Source organism: Crassostrea angulata, unplaced genomic scaffold (genome assembly GCF_025612915.1).
Source record: "Crassostrea angulata isolate pt1a10 unplaced genomic scaffold, ASM2561291v2 HiC_scaffold_78, whole genome shotgun sequence".
In the NCBI taxonomy this organism is placed as follows: domain Eukaryota; kingdom Metazoa; phylum Mollusca; class Bivalvia; order Ostreida; family Ostreidae; genus Magallana; species Magallana angulata.
This window is the reverse complement of record NW_026441633.1, coordinates 7,755-19,782: the sequence shown is the minus strand read 5'-3', so window position 1 is coordinate 19,782 and position 12,028 is coordinate 7,755. Positions and strand designations below refer to the sequence as shown.

Below are 12,028 nucleotides of genomic sequence, written 5' to 3'. Positions count from 1 at the left end.
ACAATCAACAATGTATATGTCAAAATGCTTGCATATCAGTAAAACCATATAATAACTTTCAGCTTAGGTGAGCTAATTATACATGACAGTTGCAACTCTTTTAAAAATCTCAAATGGCCCATTTCTGTTCATTTGATATATTTTCTGGTTTGTCTCTAGATGATTCATTGTTGGTCCTTATACGTCTTATACTTTGCCTTTTTGAACATTTGGATTTCAGAGCAGAACTTTTGGTGTCCAATTAAACATTCGTCAGAGCGCCACTTTAGAGATGTGATTTCATATATTGTGTCATCTTCCCAATCATTTTCATATTCTGATGACATCATCAAGTACTCGACAAGAAATACAGGTTCTACTTGTTTCTTTTTCTCCTCATCCCAGGAGGTCTTTTGTTTAAATACAGCCTGTCTATAGTATAACTTCCATTTTCTACAACATATATACACACATAAATACACATGTTTATACACACATATTGTCTTTAAAAAGCCAACATTGTAAAATGTTCAGGCTTTCCTTTTAAATTCCTCAGACAATTTATTTAAGCATTAAATCATTGCTTTTTGAAAGAGGAGTAACAGGCGTTTGTGCATCATGAAAATTTGTCTGCACACACTATTGCAGTTATGAGACTATATATTTCAAAAAACAAGAGATATGTGTGAAACACAATTGTCCCCTTCTTCCTTGGAGAAATGAACGAAAAAGCAAATAATAGGGATTTTCCCATATCCAAGGGGCATAACTCTGTCAAAAATAGCTCAATTAGACTCTAAATCAAACTTGACCTAAATATTATTATGATGAATCTGTGTCAAATTTCATATCAATAGGAGCAACCTCTGTGTTAAAGGAAATTGTTGGTGGACCGGCCGATCAACAACAGCAATGTAGTATTCCCTCCCTTGTCTGAAGGGGGCATAATAACAAGTATTTACATTTCTGTTAATTCTTGCCTTATCTGCAAATGCGATTTATACATCAAAACTCTTTATTATTCTTAAAAGATAAGTTAAATCAATAGAACAGTCACTGTATATAATACAGCATAAATTAGAACTTCAATACAAGTTCATGATTTTGGCAGTTGTAAACAGGGACATTTGAACATATGTATGGTCTAGACTCTCAAAACATGCAGTGCATATAATTGGGCATACCCTTGTTTCCTTTGATACAGATCCATTCCTTTCTTGAAAGAATCTACTCTCTCCTTCCTTTATCTTGCATAGACAGGAAATATCTGTTTATTGCATCTGAAATATAACATTGCAACAAAAATTAGAATATTATTTGTAAAGTTTTATTTAAATACAAGAGCGCGGGATCTGACAAACAGCAGGGTTCGACACTAACTGTTTGATGCATTAGTCCAGCCGGACTAGTGCCTGTTCATTTTAACTAGTCCGCAGGCAATTTTATGTGCCCGTCAGAAATAAATTAAAAAGCATTACCGTATTTGCCTTATATATAGTATGGAGTTTTTAAATAGCATTTGTAAGAAAGGGGTGCATAATATACACTATAATGTTTTTCTTACAGGTGTTGCACATGTTTAGTTGTATTGTGCTATGCAGTACATAGCAATGAGCTGCGTATTCACTATCTCTGTGTACTAGGTGTATGTCGCCATTACAGATGTTATAAATAGATCTATGCATATTAGATCCAGGCTATGAGCTACCTTGTTCTTTTCATTGTCTAAGTTCTTTAAAAATCTGTTTAAAATAATAAGCAATTTATCACAAATTATTTAACGTAAAACAATTCATTTAAATTAAACAACTCACAGGAGATTCGTTTCACCTATATTTTTTAAGAACACATAAGCGTCCTTTTCGAAGCTGTTGTTGTGAACACGTGTGCTTGTAACCTATTAATTTTCTCGGACATCCCCTTACGGCAAAGAAATAATCAAGTCACCCATAATATCCTGCATACCTCTGTTGTTTTGCTTGGTAACTCTATAATCACTGCAATGTATCATATGCTAGATAATAAAAATACAGTCAGGGTTTTCCATTAAAATTTCGACAATCACACATCGTTAATTTACACATTTTTTAAGCAAAACTTTTTATTAGTTTGACCGGACTGACTAGACAGAAATTTTGTTAATCCGTAAGAAAATCTATTAGTCTGTGACTAACGGACTAAGGTTAGTGTCGAACCCTGCTGAAACAAAATTTTTTATTGGTGTGGTCTAAGTTATTAATTCTTTAAAAAGTTTTACTTCAATATTTGGTTTCCATCATCAGATTTCATTTTTCACTACAATCCTACGGAAATTCCATGGGAGTATCCATCATGCACAGCAATCTGAAAGTATGCATTCACAAAATATCATACCAAGGCCAAACAATTATAAAGTTGCTGATATTGAGATAACTCCTCTCAATACGCTCCACATGTACATTACAGTATAAGCCTGTATAAAACAATTAACAAAAATTTTGGATGTGTACAAATGATTGAATATATATTAATATATAAGCCAGACACAACATTTATGCTTATCAAATATATGTATGTTATGTCTCAGCAATATTACATTCAAACATGCAAAGAAAAAAAAATCAGTAAGGTATACAGAACATCATGAGTTTTAGGTGTGGAAATCAGGTGTACAACAAAAATGAAAGGCTTGATCACCCAATTCTTTTATTTATTTTAGCCAAAGCTTTGTAAAATGTTGTGTTCAGATGAAGCCTACTGTTTTAATTCCTGTTTTTGTCAGAGAATGTACCACATAATTCTCTAATTCTTAGCCCCCCACCCCCACCCAAACAAGATTCCAGCAAAACCTAATTCAAAAAACATTTAAACAAAAAGCTACAATAGATTAATCACTGAAAAAAAAATTCTGCAGCTTCAATTCAGTCATGAATTTTTTCAGGGCTGGGACGATACTTTACTTAGCAGATTTGGTACAAATCACGATACATGAGATGCGATATGATGCATATCACGATACATTGCAACTTAATGAAAACATGAATAAGGGCTTAAAATTTATTGAATCAGTCTATGTATTACCACATGTCCAAAGTGATTTCATTATATTTAAAATGAACGTTGAACAATTTACAAATTACTTTCGTCTTGTATTCACTACTTTTCATAAACAAGTAATCCGAAAGTTTTCCACACTCCAGATTTAGCTTGAATCGATTTGACAACTTTATGAGGTTTTCTGCCATCTTTGTACTTTCATATTAGGCGCGCGGACTTAAAATAGCTGGAATATGAAGCTCGGATATTTTATGAAAATATAAAACAAGAGGCCCATGGGGCCACATCGCTCACCTGAGCAACAATGGGCGTTCAAAAGATATTGTGCCATATGGTCCCTCGGTAGAAAAACAAAAAATAAATATTGTAAAGTATTCGAATTTTACACTTTTTTTGTATACATGTAATCTTTGACATTGTACCTTCATGAAATACTATTTTTTACCAGAATAAGAAAATTCTACGCAAGATATAAAACTAAACATTTGGTAGAGGTATACTGTTAAGTTGTTAACTTCCAAATCCCTATATTTTCGTTCTGCCCCCCCCCCCCCCCACTTTGTAAAGCGATCAAAATATATGAGTGCATATAGTTACATTTTTTTCATCAACTACTCACTACTTACTAGTTATTGTTTTAAAAAAAAATAATAGTTATTGTTTTTTATTTTAAAAACCCTACATGTATAGATGTGAAGAAGAAAATTGTACCTCAATGTGCAAAATTTCTCAAATTAAAAACATTCAAAAATTTTATTTGTCTTCTCCATTACAATTAAATGACTGTTATTTACTTCGCGTACAAACCAGGATAATTTTCCGCTGTGATATTCTTAGGAATAGCGATAATTACTTTATCCCCGCAACAGAAATGTGTCAGAAATATGGAAACTGTTTTAAAGATGTCGTTTTTATTTACTCGTGTCTGAAAAACTATCAAAATTGATGTAGATTTCACATTATTTATTGTATAAAGAGAGGGAGAGTAGATATATACAGAATACTGTGGAATCATTAAATTTCGTGGGGGCCAATTTTCGTGGATGACTTAAATTTTACAGATTCGTGGGGACGTAATTTCGTGTTTTCATATATATCTACAAAAGGGAATATGACTTTATTACCCTAATTCATCAATTCGTGAAGGATGTTATTTCGTGGATGAGAGGTACCCAAGAATTCCACGAAAAATGAGCCACCACGAAATCTAATGATTTCACAGTATCATTATTTTATTTTGTTTGTACAAGTATTTAACATACTCTAATTCATAGAGATTTTCTAATGTTCAACCAAAATTTCAGCGTCAATTGTAGAATTATAAGCAAGATACAGAGCTCACAGTTCGCCTAGGTTTGATTCATATTTTGTTCACATGAGTTTATTACATTCAGCTTATGATTTTTAACTTGGTATTTCCTATTCAGCATTTAAAATGGAAAAAAAGAATGGCCTTAGATTTTATATTCTTTTATTCACTCAATACCAGTTCACTGGTATTTGAGGTTCAAAATCAGTTTATACAAATGTACACAAACACAGTGAAGGATCACATGTACAGTAGGAGTAATAATGACGAAAAAATGTTAAGTTTACAATACAATAAGATGTTAAAGTTGGTTTCTGAACGAACAGACTTTGAAAATTTTCTCAATAAATATTGACAAATTTTTTACTTTTTTAATCTTTAGTTTTTAAGATCTGTGTACAAACATAGAATTGTGAGCAAATCTCTGTATCTTGCTTATAATTTGAAGCTTAACACTCAAATATGGTTAGTTATTAGAAATTGAAAACAATTAAACACAAGAAACATTCACTATAACAAATAAAGAACACAATTTATTTTTTCGAAATGAATCATATAGATACATGTATATACCTACATATTTCCGTCAGCAATGTCAAACTTTATTTAAATTGAATAAACTCGAGAAAATGCCGAGCATCGCAACAAAACCTATTGCATTAATCTACCATTACGCAAAAGATAATGCCGATCGAATTACCGGTAGAATGAATTGTATTTCATTATTTTTTAATACATCAGATTTTGCTTAATTTGCGCAGGTAAACAGTTAACTGTTTGATTTACCAAAGTCTCTGTTTGATTTGATACGTAAAAATCACGAAATAATACAGACGATTGTTCCCAGGTTACAAGCAGAAATAATGAAAACGAAACGAAAATCGGAACAAGCTAACACCAACGTCATGTGTGAAAACTGTCAACGCATTGAAATATTTAGCCTCAATTTACTTCACAAAATCGGCAACGATATATTTTGCATGTTTCAAAAATTTCCCTTCATACGCGAACTGTTGCACAACAAGCAAATTCATCATAGTCAGATCGACCCTTTTTCTTATAATGTCATGGCTGCTTTAAACAAAGAACCTCGTTTTAGATGTATGGAATACGAGTCTAGGTAAAATGGGTATGCAAAATAAAAGCCAAGGCAGATCGACAATCGTCAATTCCAAATACGCATTATTTTGCAGCAATATTTACAGCGAATACAAATATACTAGTCCATCAAATATCCTGATATTTTAATGAGATTGGCAGATTAATATCTGCCAATCTTTGTTTTGCCCAGACCAAGTCTTGCCTACCCATTTTACCGGATGCCGAGCCCGAAGCTATTAAACTGATTGAAACACCCATTTCCTTTATTATTATTTTCGTAATAACTCAAATTTGACACAGAATTAGCACTTAATTTTTGCAATTTATATTTTCCTTCCCATAAGGATAATTTATGCTAAACTACGTTGAATTGGAATCAGTAGTTCTTGAGAAGAAGATTTTTAAAAATGCACCCCCCCTTTTTCTACATTTTCAAGGTTTTCTCCGCTTTGAATACAGATCGGACTTTTATTTTTGCAATTTATATTCGCCCTCACATAAGGATGCTTTGTGCCAAATTTGGTTGAAATTGGATAAGCGGTTTTAGAGAAGAAGTTCAAAATGTAAAAAGTTTACAGACGGACAGACAGACGGACGACGGACAAAATGTGATCAGAATAGCTCACTTGAGCTTTCAGCTCAGGTGAGCTAAAAAGTTCACTACGGTATCGTTGTATTAATGGTAAATGTAGTGATCCAAATATTGTCAAAGTATATACCGTGATGCACTGGTGTATTGTCCCATCCCTGTATTTTTTTGCGGTTATATGTTAAATATAGCAAATCAGACCAATATTTTAATGACATCAAATATACTTACATGTACTTGGCTGGGTACACATATTTTAACTGTCTTATTTCCTTTCTTTTGCGATGGATTACTTTCAGAGAGTATTTAGCGATGATTTCCTTCTGCCCCTCTAAGATTTTTTCCTGCTGAAACTCAATCTTTCTCAACTTGAAAAGTGGCCACGATGCTGGTCCTATTCATCAAAATAGTGAAAATAAATCAAAATACAGGCATTGAAGAGTTATTCTAGGCCTCTAACGGGAATCAAGTCAAGTCGTACCCAAACCGACTCGTATACCCAAGCCGACTCTTAATCAATAGGTCACAGATTGTGACTATAATGGGTAGCAATTCTTGGTTAATAGCTACACTCTGTCCCGAGTTTTTTCTTCGTTCACTTTTTCTTGATATTTTGATAATCATAAATACCTATGTGCTCAAATTATGTTCATCCTCAAAATAGATATGAAATATCTTCAGATTATCTGTTTTGAAACACCCCTTTGGCTTTTGCCCCTTCAGATCTCAATATACAACTCAAAATAGTCTATGGGGATTTTTCATTGCACCAGCCATGAAATAGCCTGGATAACAAAAATTTGTGCAAGGTATATATTCCAAGTGATTTCCAGATGGTGAAAAGATGTAGACATTTCCTATTATAAATTTCCGCAAGAAATTTATTTACCTTCCTGTGAACTTTTATGAGTGAAAAATTATGTCATTGAATGGAGATATCTTGGATATATTTTCCATTTCATCAATTTCAACTGTACTTCTATTTGAGTGTAGGTGTATTTTTATAAAAAATCATCAAAAAGTGATGGAAGCAATAACTTGGGACAAATTATAATCAACATTGATTAAATTTGAAACTTGTGTGTTTAATCATTGCTCCCCCCCCCCCTCCATTCTCGGGTTATTTTTTTATCATTTATTTTTAACTATATGTTGATTTATGCTACATTTAAAAAACACAATTAACGCAAAAGCTATGTAGAAATAAAATATATACCCCTGGTATAAAAAGCAAAGAATTTGCAATGTCAGCAGACACCATCTTGTAAAATTTGACACCTCGCTAGGAAATCCTTAAATTATTTATACTTGTTTCTATTATATAGACTGGTTCTATGGTATCGCGGTATTTCTGTTTACTTATAGTAGCACGCACTGAAATTGACATTTGATGTCGGAATATTTTTAGACATTGAAAACAGACACGTTAAACATTACTGAGGTATATAAACTCACAAAACATTAGTTTCTGGAAATATTTTCGTATTGATAGATTTTTTAATAAAATAATATAACTACCGCGATATCATAGGACGGGCTCATAACTGAAAAAGTACTGACCGGCCGGAAATGATGGTCTCTTTAATTTCATAAGGTGTCAAATGGTGAAAAAATAACTTGTGAATGTGGGGGGGGGGGGGGGGGGAGGGGTGAATATGGGGGTTGGGGGTCCCGTCCCCAAGCATCTGTGAGTACAAATACTTATACCAGTAGATAATATGGTAATTTGATAATATGACATACCCGACAATATTTATTGAAATGAATATCAATATTAAAAAGTTATGACTGTGGGCATAATCATGTAATTTGAAGTTATTTTTCACTCGGACTATCCGACTATTTGATTACAAATCAGTTTGGTTACGAGTTGACTGTACTTCTTACAAGGGAAATAATCATGTTCACAAGGGGAAGTAACTATAAAATTACAAGAGCATGTGTTAATGGGACGCTTGTTTATCGATACCGTAATCACCACCATACCTATTAAACAACTGGTACCACTGGCCGGTGTCGTATAATTTAAGGTCCGCCCTGTAAAATGGTCCGGGGCGGACCCTAAATGTTAACGTTCAAGGTCCGCCTTCGCTCTAAAAGGGTCCGGCCCGTATAAGAAAAGGTCCGCCTAACATAAAAGGTCCGGGGTATATATTTTTTCATTTGCATTTTTTTTTTATTTCGAGTATTTTGTTATAAAATAAGTGGTATTGTTTTGTAATTCTTTAAAGTGAGTACTTACCCGAAGTGAGTTCGTATAAACATCCATCACGAAGTGTAAATGAAAATGCACAATTTTACATGTAGTCAAAACTCACATTTATTTCACATTAATTTTGCCAGTCGATCTTATATAAACAGGAAATGAAACTGATTGGTGTCACTAATTAAACAATGGCTTCAGTCGGGTATATGCACACACCACCCTGCAGGTGTGAAGGGTTCACACCTTCAGGTGTTTGACTGTTTGAAATGATCATGTAAACAATGGACATTTTATACGTCCTCTTTTTGCACATCTTTCCAATATGATACACGCTTAAAAACGTTACCCTTTACAAAATCAACTATTTTTTAGAATTATGTTAAATACCGATACCTGCAAGCGGTACGTATTATTGCTTTTTTTTATTTGCACTAGGGCACATGTGCAAGTTATGCTAATTATAATAAATTGTTCAATTCATCGATCCTTTTTTCTATAATTATATTTTTGGATCAGACTTTTGCCTTTGTTAATATCAAAGAAGGGGAGTATCCAAAGGAATTGATTTGTTCATAAGAAATTAAACACATGTAATATTAGCAAAGAGTCACATTCCATCGGCTGTCTTAGCATTTTGTATCATAAAAAAAATTAAGGTGATTCAGTTTAAAAATTTCTTAAAAAGAAAATATTTGTGTGAAAAAGGCAAATGTTGACACCCCGGTAAAATTTTATTTTAGATTCCTGCCTGCTACACCCACATATACATGTAGCATTAATTTTTTTCACAAGTATCATATAAACATTATGAAATACATTTCTTGTCCCCTCCCCCAATTTAAAGAATAAAAAGGCCATTAGATGAAAATCAATACCGTCAGACAAATATCCCAAACATAGCTTAATATTTTAAGATTATTTCAACGAGACGGACACTTGTTTGCAATGGATTTCAGGCCTTTGTTACATTTTTAAAAAGTCGTCGGATAAAACTGCATTATAAATATGTTTTACTACAGTAACTTCTCTCCATCGCTTTCTAAACATTACATTAATTTTACGATCTTTGTAGGGACACAATGCATTTATATATACATGTACCGGGTCTCATTCTTTTAACTGAAATATCTTACGATGAAAATCAATTATTTAAATACTATTATAAATAATGTGTAACTACTCTGAATAAATAAAACAAAACTTCCCTGAAGTCAATTTCATAGGGGGGGGGGGGGCTTTTCTGTACAAAGATATTGTATCCTACCCCCAAAATAAAAATGTAATTTAGATGAACATCAAAACTTGTTCAATATGTAATAACTACTTGTACTTAGTTAATTGTTTAGCTACAGGTGTTAACAAGTTTTTCTCAACGTGTGGACCTTTTCTTGAGCATTAATATTAGATCCTACTCCTGAATTAAAAGATCCTCAGGGTAAATCAAAGTAAGAATCAATAGGCATATTGATTATCTGCATCCAGTATTTTAACGGCGGGCGGACCTTTTCTTGAGCCATAGTATTGGGTCCTACTCCTAAATTAAAAGATCCTCGGGGTAAATCAAAGCAGGCACGTAGCATCGTTTTTTAAAGTGGGGGGGGGGGGGGGTTAAAAGAAAAAAAGGGGGTATTTTGAATTTTCTAAAATCCCTAATCCGTGGGGGGGGGGGGGGGGGGCTGGCGTAGTATAACTTCAATTTCACTCATAATTTCCTTCTTTTCATGCCATTTTTTTTTTTATACATACTCCCAAAAAAAGGGGGGGGGGGGGCAACTCCATGGTTATTCAATTTTTTATATGTAAATTTAAGAAAATTAGTTGCTGCGAGAAAATTGGGGTTGGGGCAGGCCCCCTGCCCCCCCCCCCCCCCCCCCCCGCTACGTGCCTGCAAAACAAGAGTCAATATGAATATAGGTTATCTGCATCCAGTATTTCAACAAGCGGATCTTTTCCTGAGTCATAAAATCAAATCCTAATCCTAAATTAAAAGATCCTATTTTTTCATCGGGGCAGATCTCATCTAGTGGGTGGTGTGAAATTAGGCCCCTTTCCAACGTGGAAGTCAGAGAGAGAGAGAGAGAGAGAGAGAGAGAGAGAGAGAGAGAGAGAGAGAGAGAGAGAGAGAGAGAGAGAGAGACTAATACAAGCCTGATCTTCTTAGACACTATCTGTTTTAGTAAGGACAACAATTTTTTACTCCAAGGGGATACATATTTTTCTTCAGTTAGCAAGGATGTTATTTTTAGGCAGTTTACAAATAGATTTATATTTCTGCTTAAAAACACTTTGTAACATATCACAGATTATATACCTTGCTTCTTATATTTCTTCCTCAACGCAATTTTTGTAAGTATGCTGTTAATTCAACTTTAATTTTTCATAAATGAGAAATCCTAACTTGGACATACCAAAATTTGAAATTTGTAGAATTTATCGATGGAAAAGGATTTATCTATTAAGTGTTTACTCGTTTCCAAATCCTGCATTATTATGCATCATTATATACATGTAAAAATATTGGACGTTGTAAATAAAGGAATATGGAATCAACGTTTGAGAATTTTGAGGTGATCAAATACGGTCGGGAATAAAGGCTTTACTTTTTTTTTTTTTTTTGACAAAATTGCATGCATATTATGGGAAAAGAAAAACAGAGAGAGAGAGAGAGAGAGAGAGAGAGAGAGAGAGAGAGAGAGAGAGAGAGATTATTACCACACTATCAGACTTTTATTACTTTTTTAAACTGGTCGTTTGAATAGAACGCTCATAATTCGAAGAAAATGTATAATAATATTGTAATATTTATTGTGTGGAAGATGAATTTAATTTTTTTCTATTGGTGTGTCATTCGTATGATCGTATGATCCATATTTTTGGAGAAATCTTCTATGTTCAAATTTGTGCAACTTTTAAGATCAGAAAAGTTCCAAATTTTGAATAACCTTGTAAAGTATACAGATAATAGTTTAAAATTTATTACGAATTCTACTACAGTTATTGCCGAGATCAAAGAGATGCCGCGGACATTATTATACATATATTACACGGCTTCGAGGGCGACATACCAGAATATTTGCCCCGAGGTGACAGGAAAGCCCTGGAGTGTTATGTCGCCCGATGCCGAAGGCAGAGGGCGACATAACACTCCAGGGCTTTCCTGTCACCGAGGGACAAATATTCTGGTATTGTCGCCCGAGAAGACATATAATATATGTTATATAACATTTTTAAACAAATCAAACTCGGGTTATCAACATATTTATTTAATTCACAAGGCGAAGGAAAATGTTTTTTAAACACTCACGCTTGAGTTTATCACTTTTGTCGTGTTTGCCGAATTTTTTTCATCAATTAAACTATCGAGTTCATCTGAATTTAGATGAACAAACCGTAGACGTTGGCCTGACATGTTGAAAATTCGCAGATCTGTTTACGTTTGCTTAGCAACTGGCTCCTTGAATTTCGAACCCGACGTAATTAATATGCAGAATTCTTGCACGCGATGGTGATATTACAGTTTCGGGAGGGCAATATAACTATTTCCTGTGAAATATAACTGTTTCCGGGAGGACAATATAACTGTTTCCGGTGTGATTCAGCAATTTTCAGGGCATAGTAATAAAATTATCTCATTTGTGACATAACGAGAAAACTTATTCAAAAATGGTATATTCTCCAATATACCACGAACGTCATCAGTAAATTATCAGATCAGAAATACCTATTTGTCTCGCACTGATCATGAAAGTACAACTTCAAACCGTAAAAAGTTTAAAACCATGTCAATTTCACGTGTTAGTTCCAGTCA

At 33.6% G+C, this 12,028-nt stretch overlaps 1 long non-coding RNA gene across 1 annotated transcript; it reads right to left on the bottom strand.

Moving 5' to 3' along the window:
- Nucleotides 1–293: 293 nt before the first annotated feature.
- Nucleotides 294–6,797, bottom strand: LOC128169013 (uncharacterized). The gene is made up of 4 exons (XR_008241490.1): nt 6,246–6,797; nt 2,237–2,322; nt 1,164–1,259; nt 294–432 (listed from the first exon to the last, which is right to left on the bottom strand). It is a non-coding gene; the product is annotated as an uncharacterized LOC128169013 (long non-coding RNA).
- Nucleotides 6,798–12,028: the final 5,231 nt, after the last annotated feature.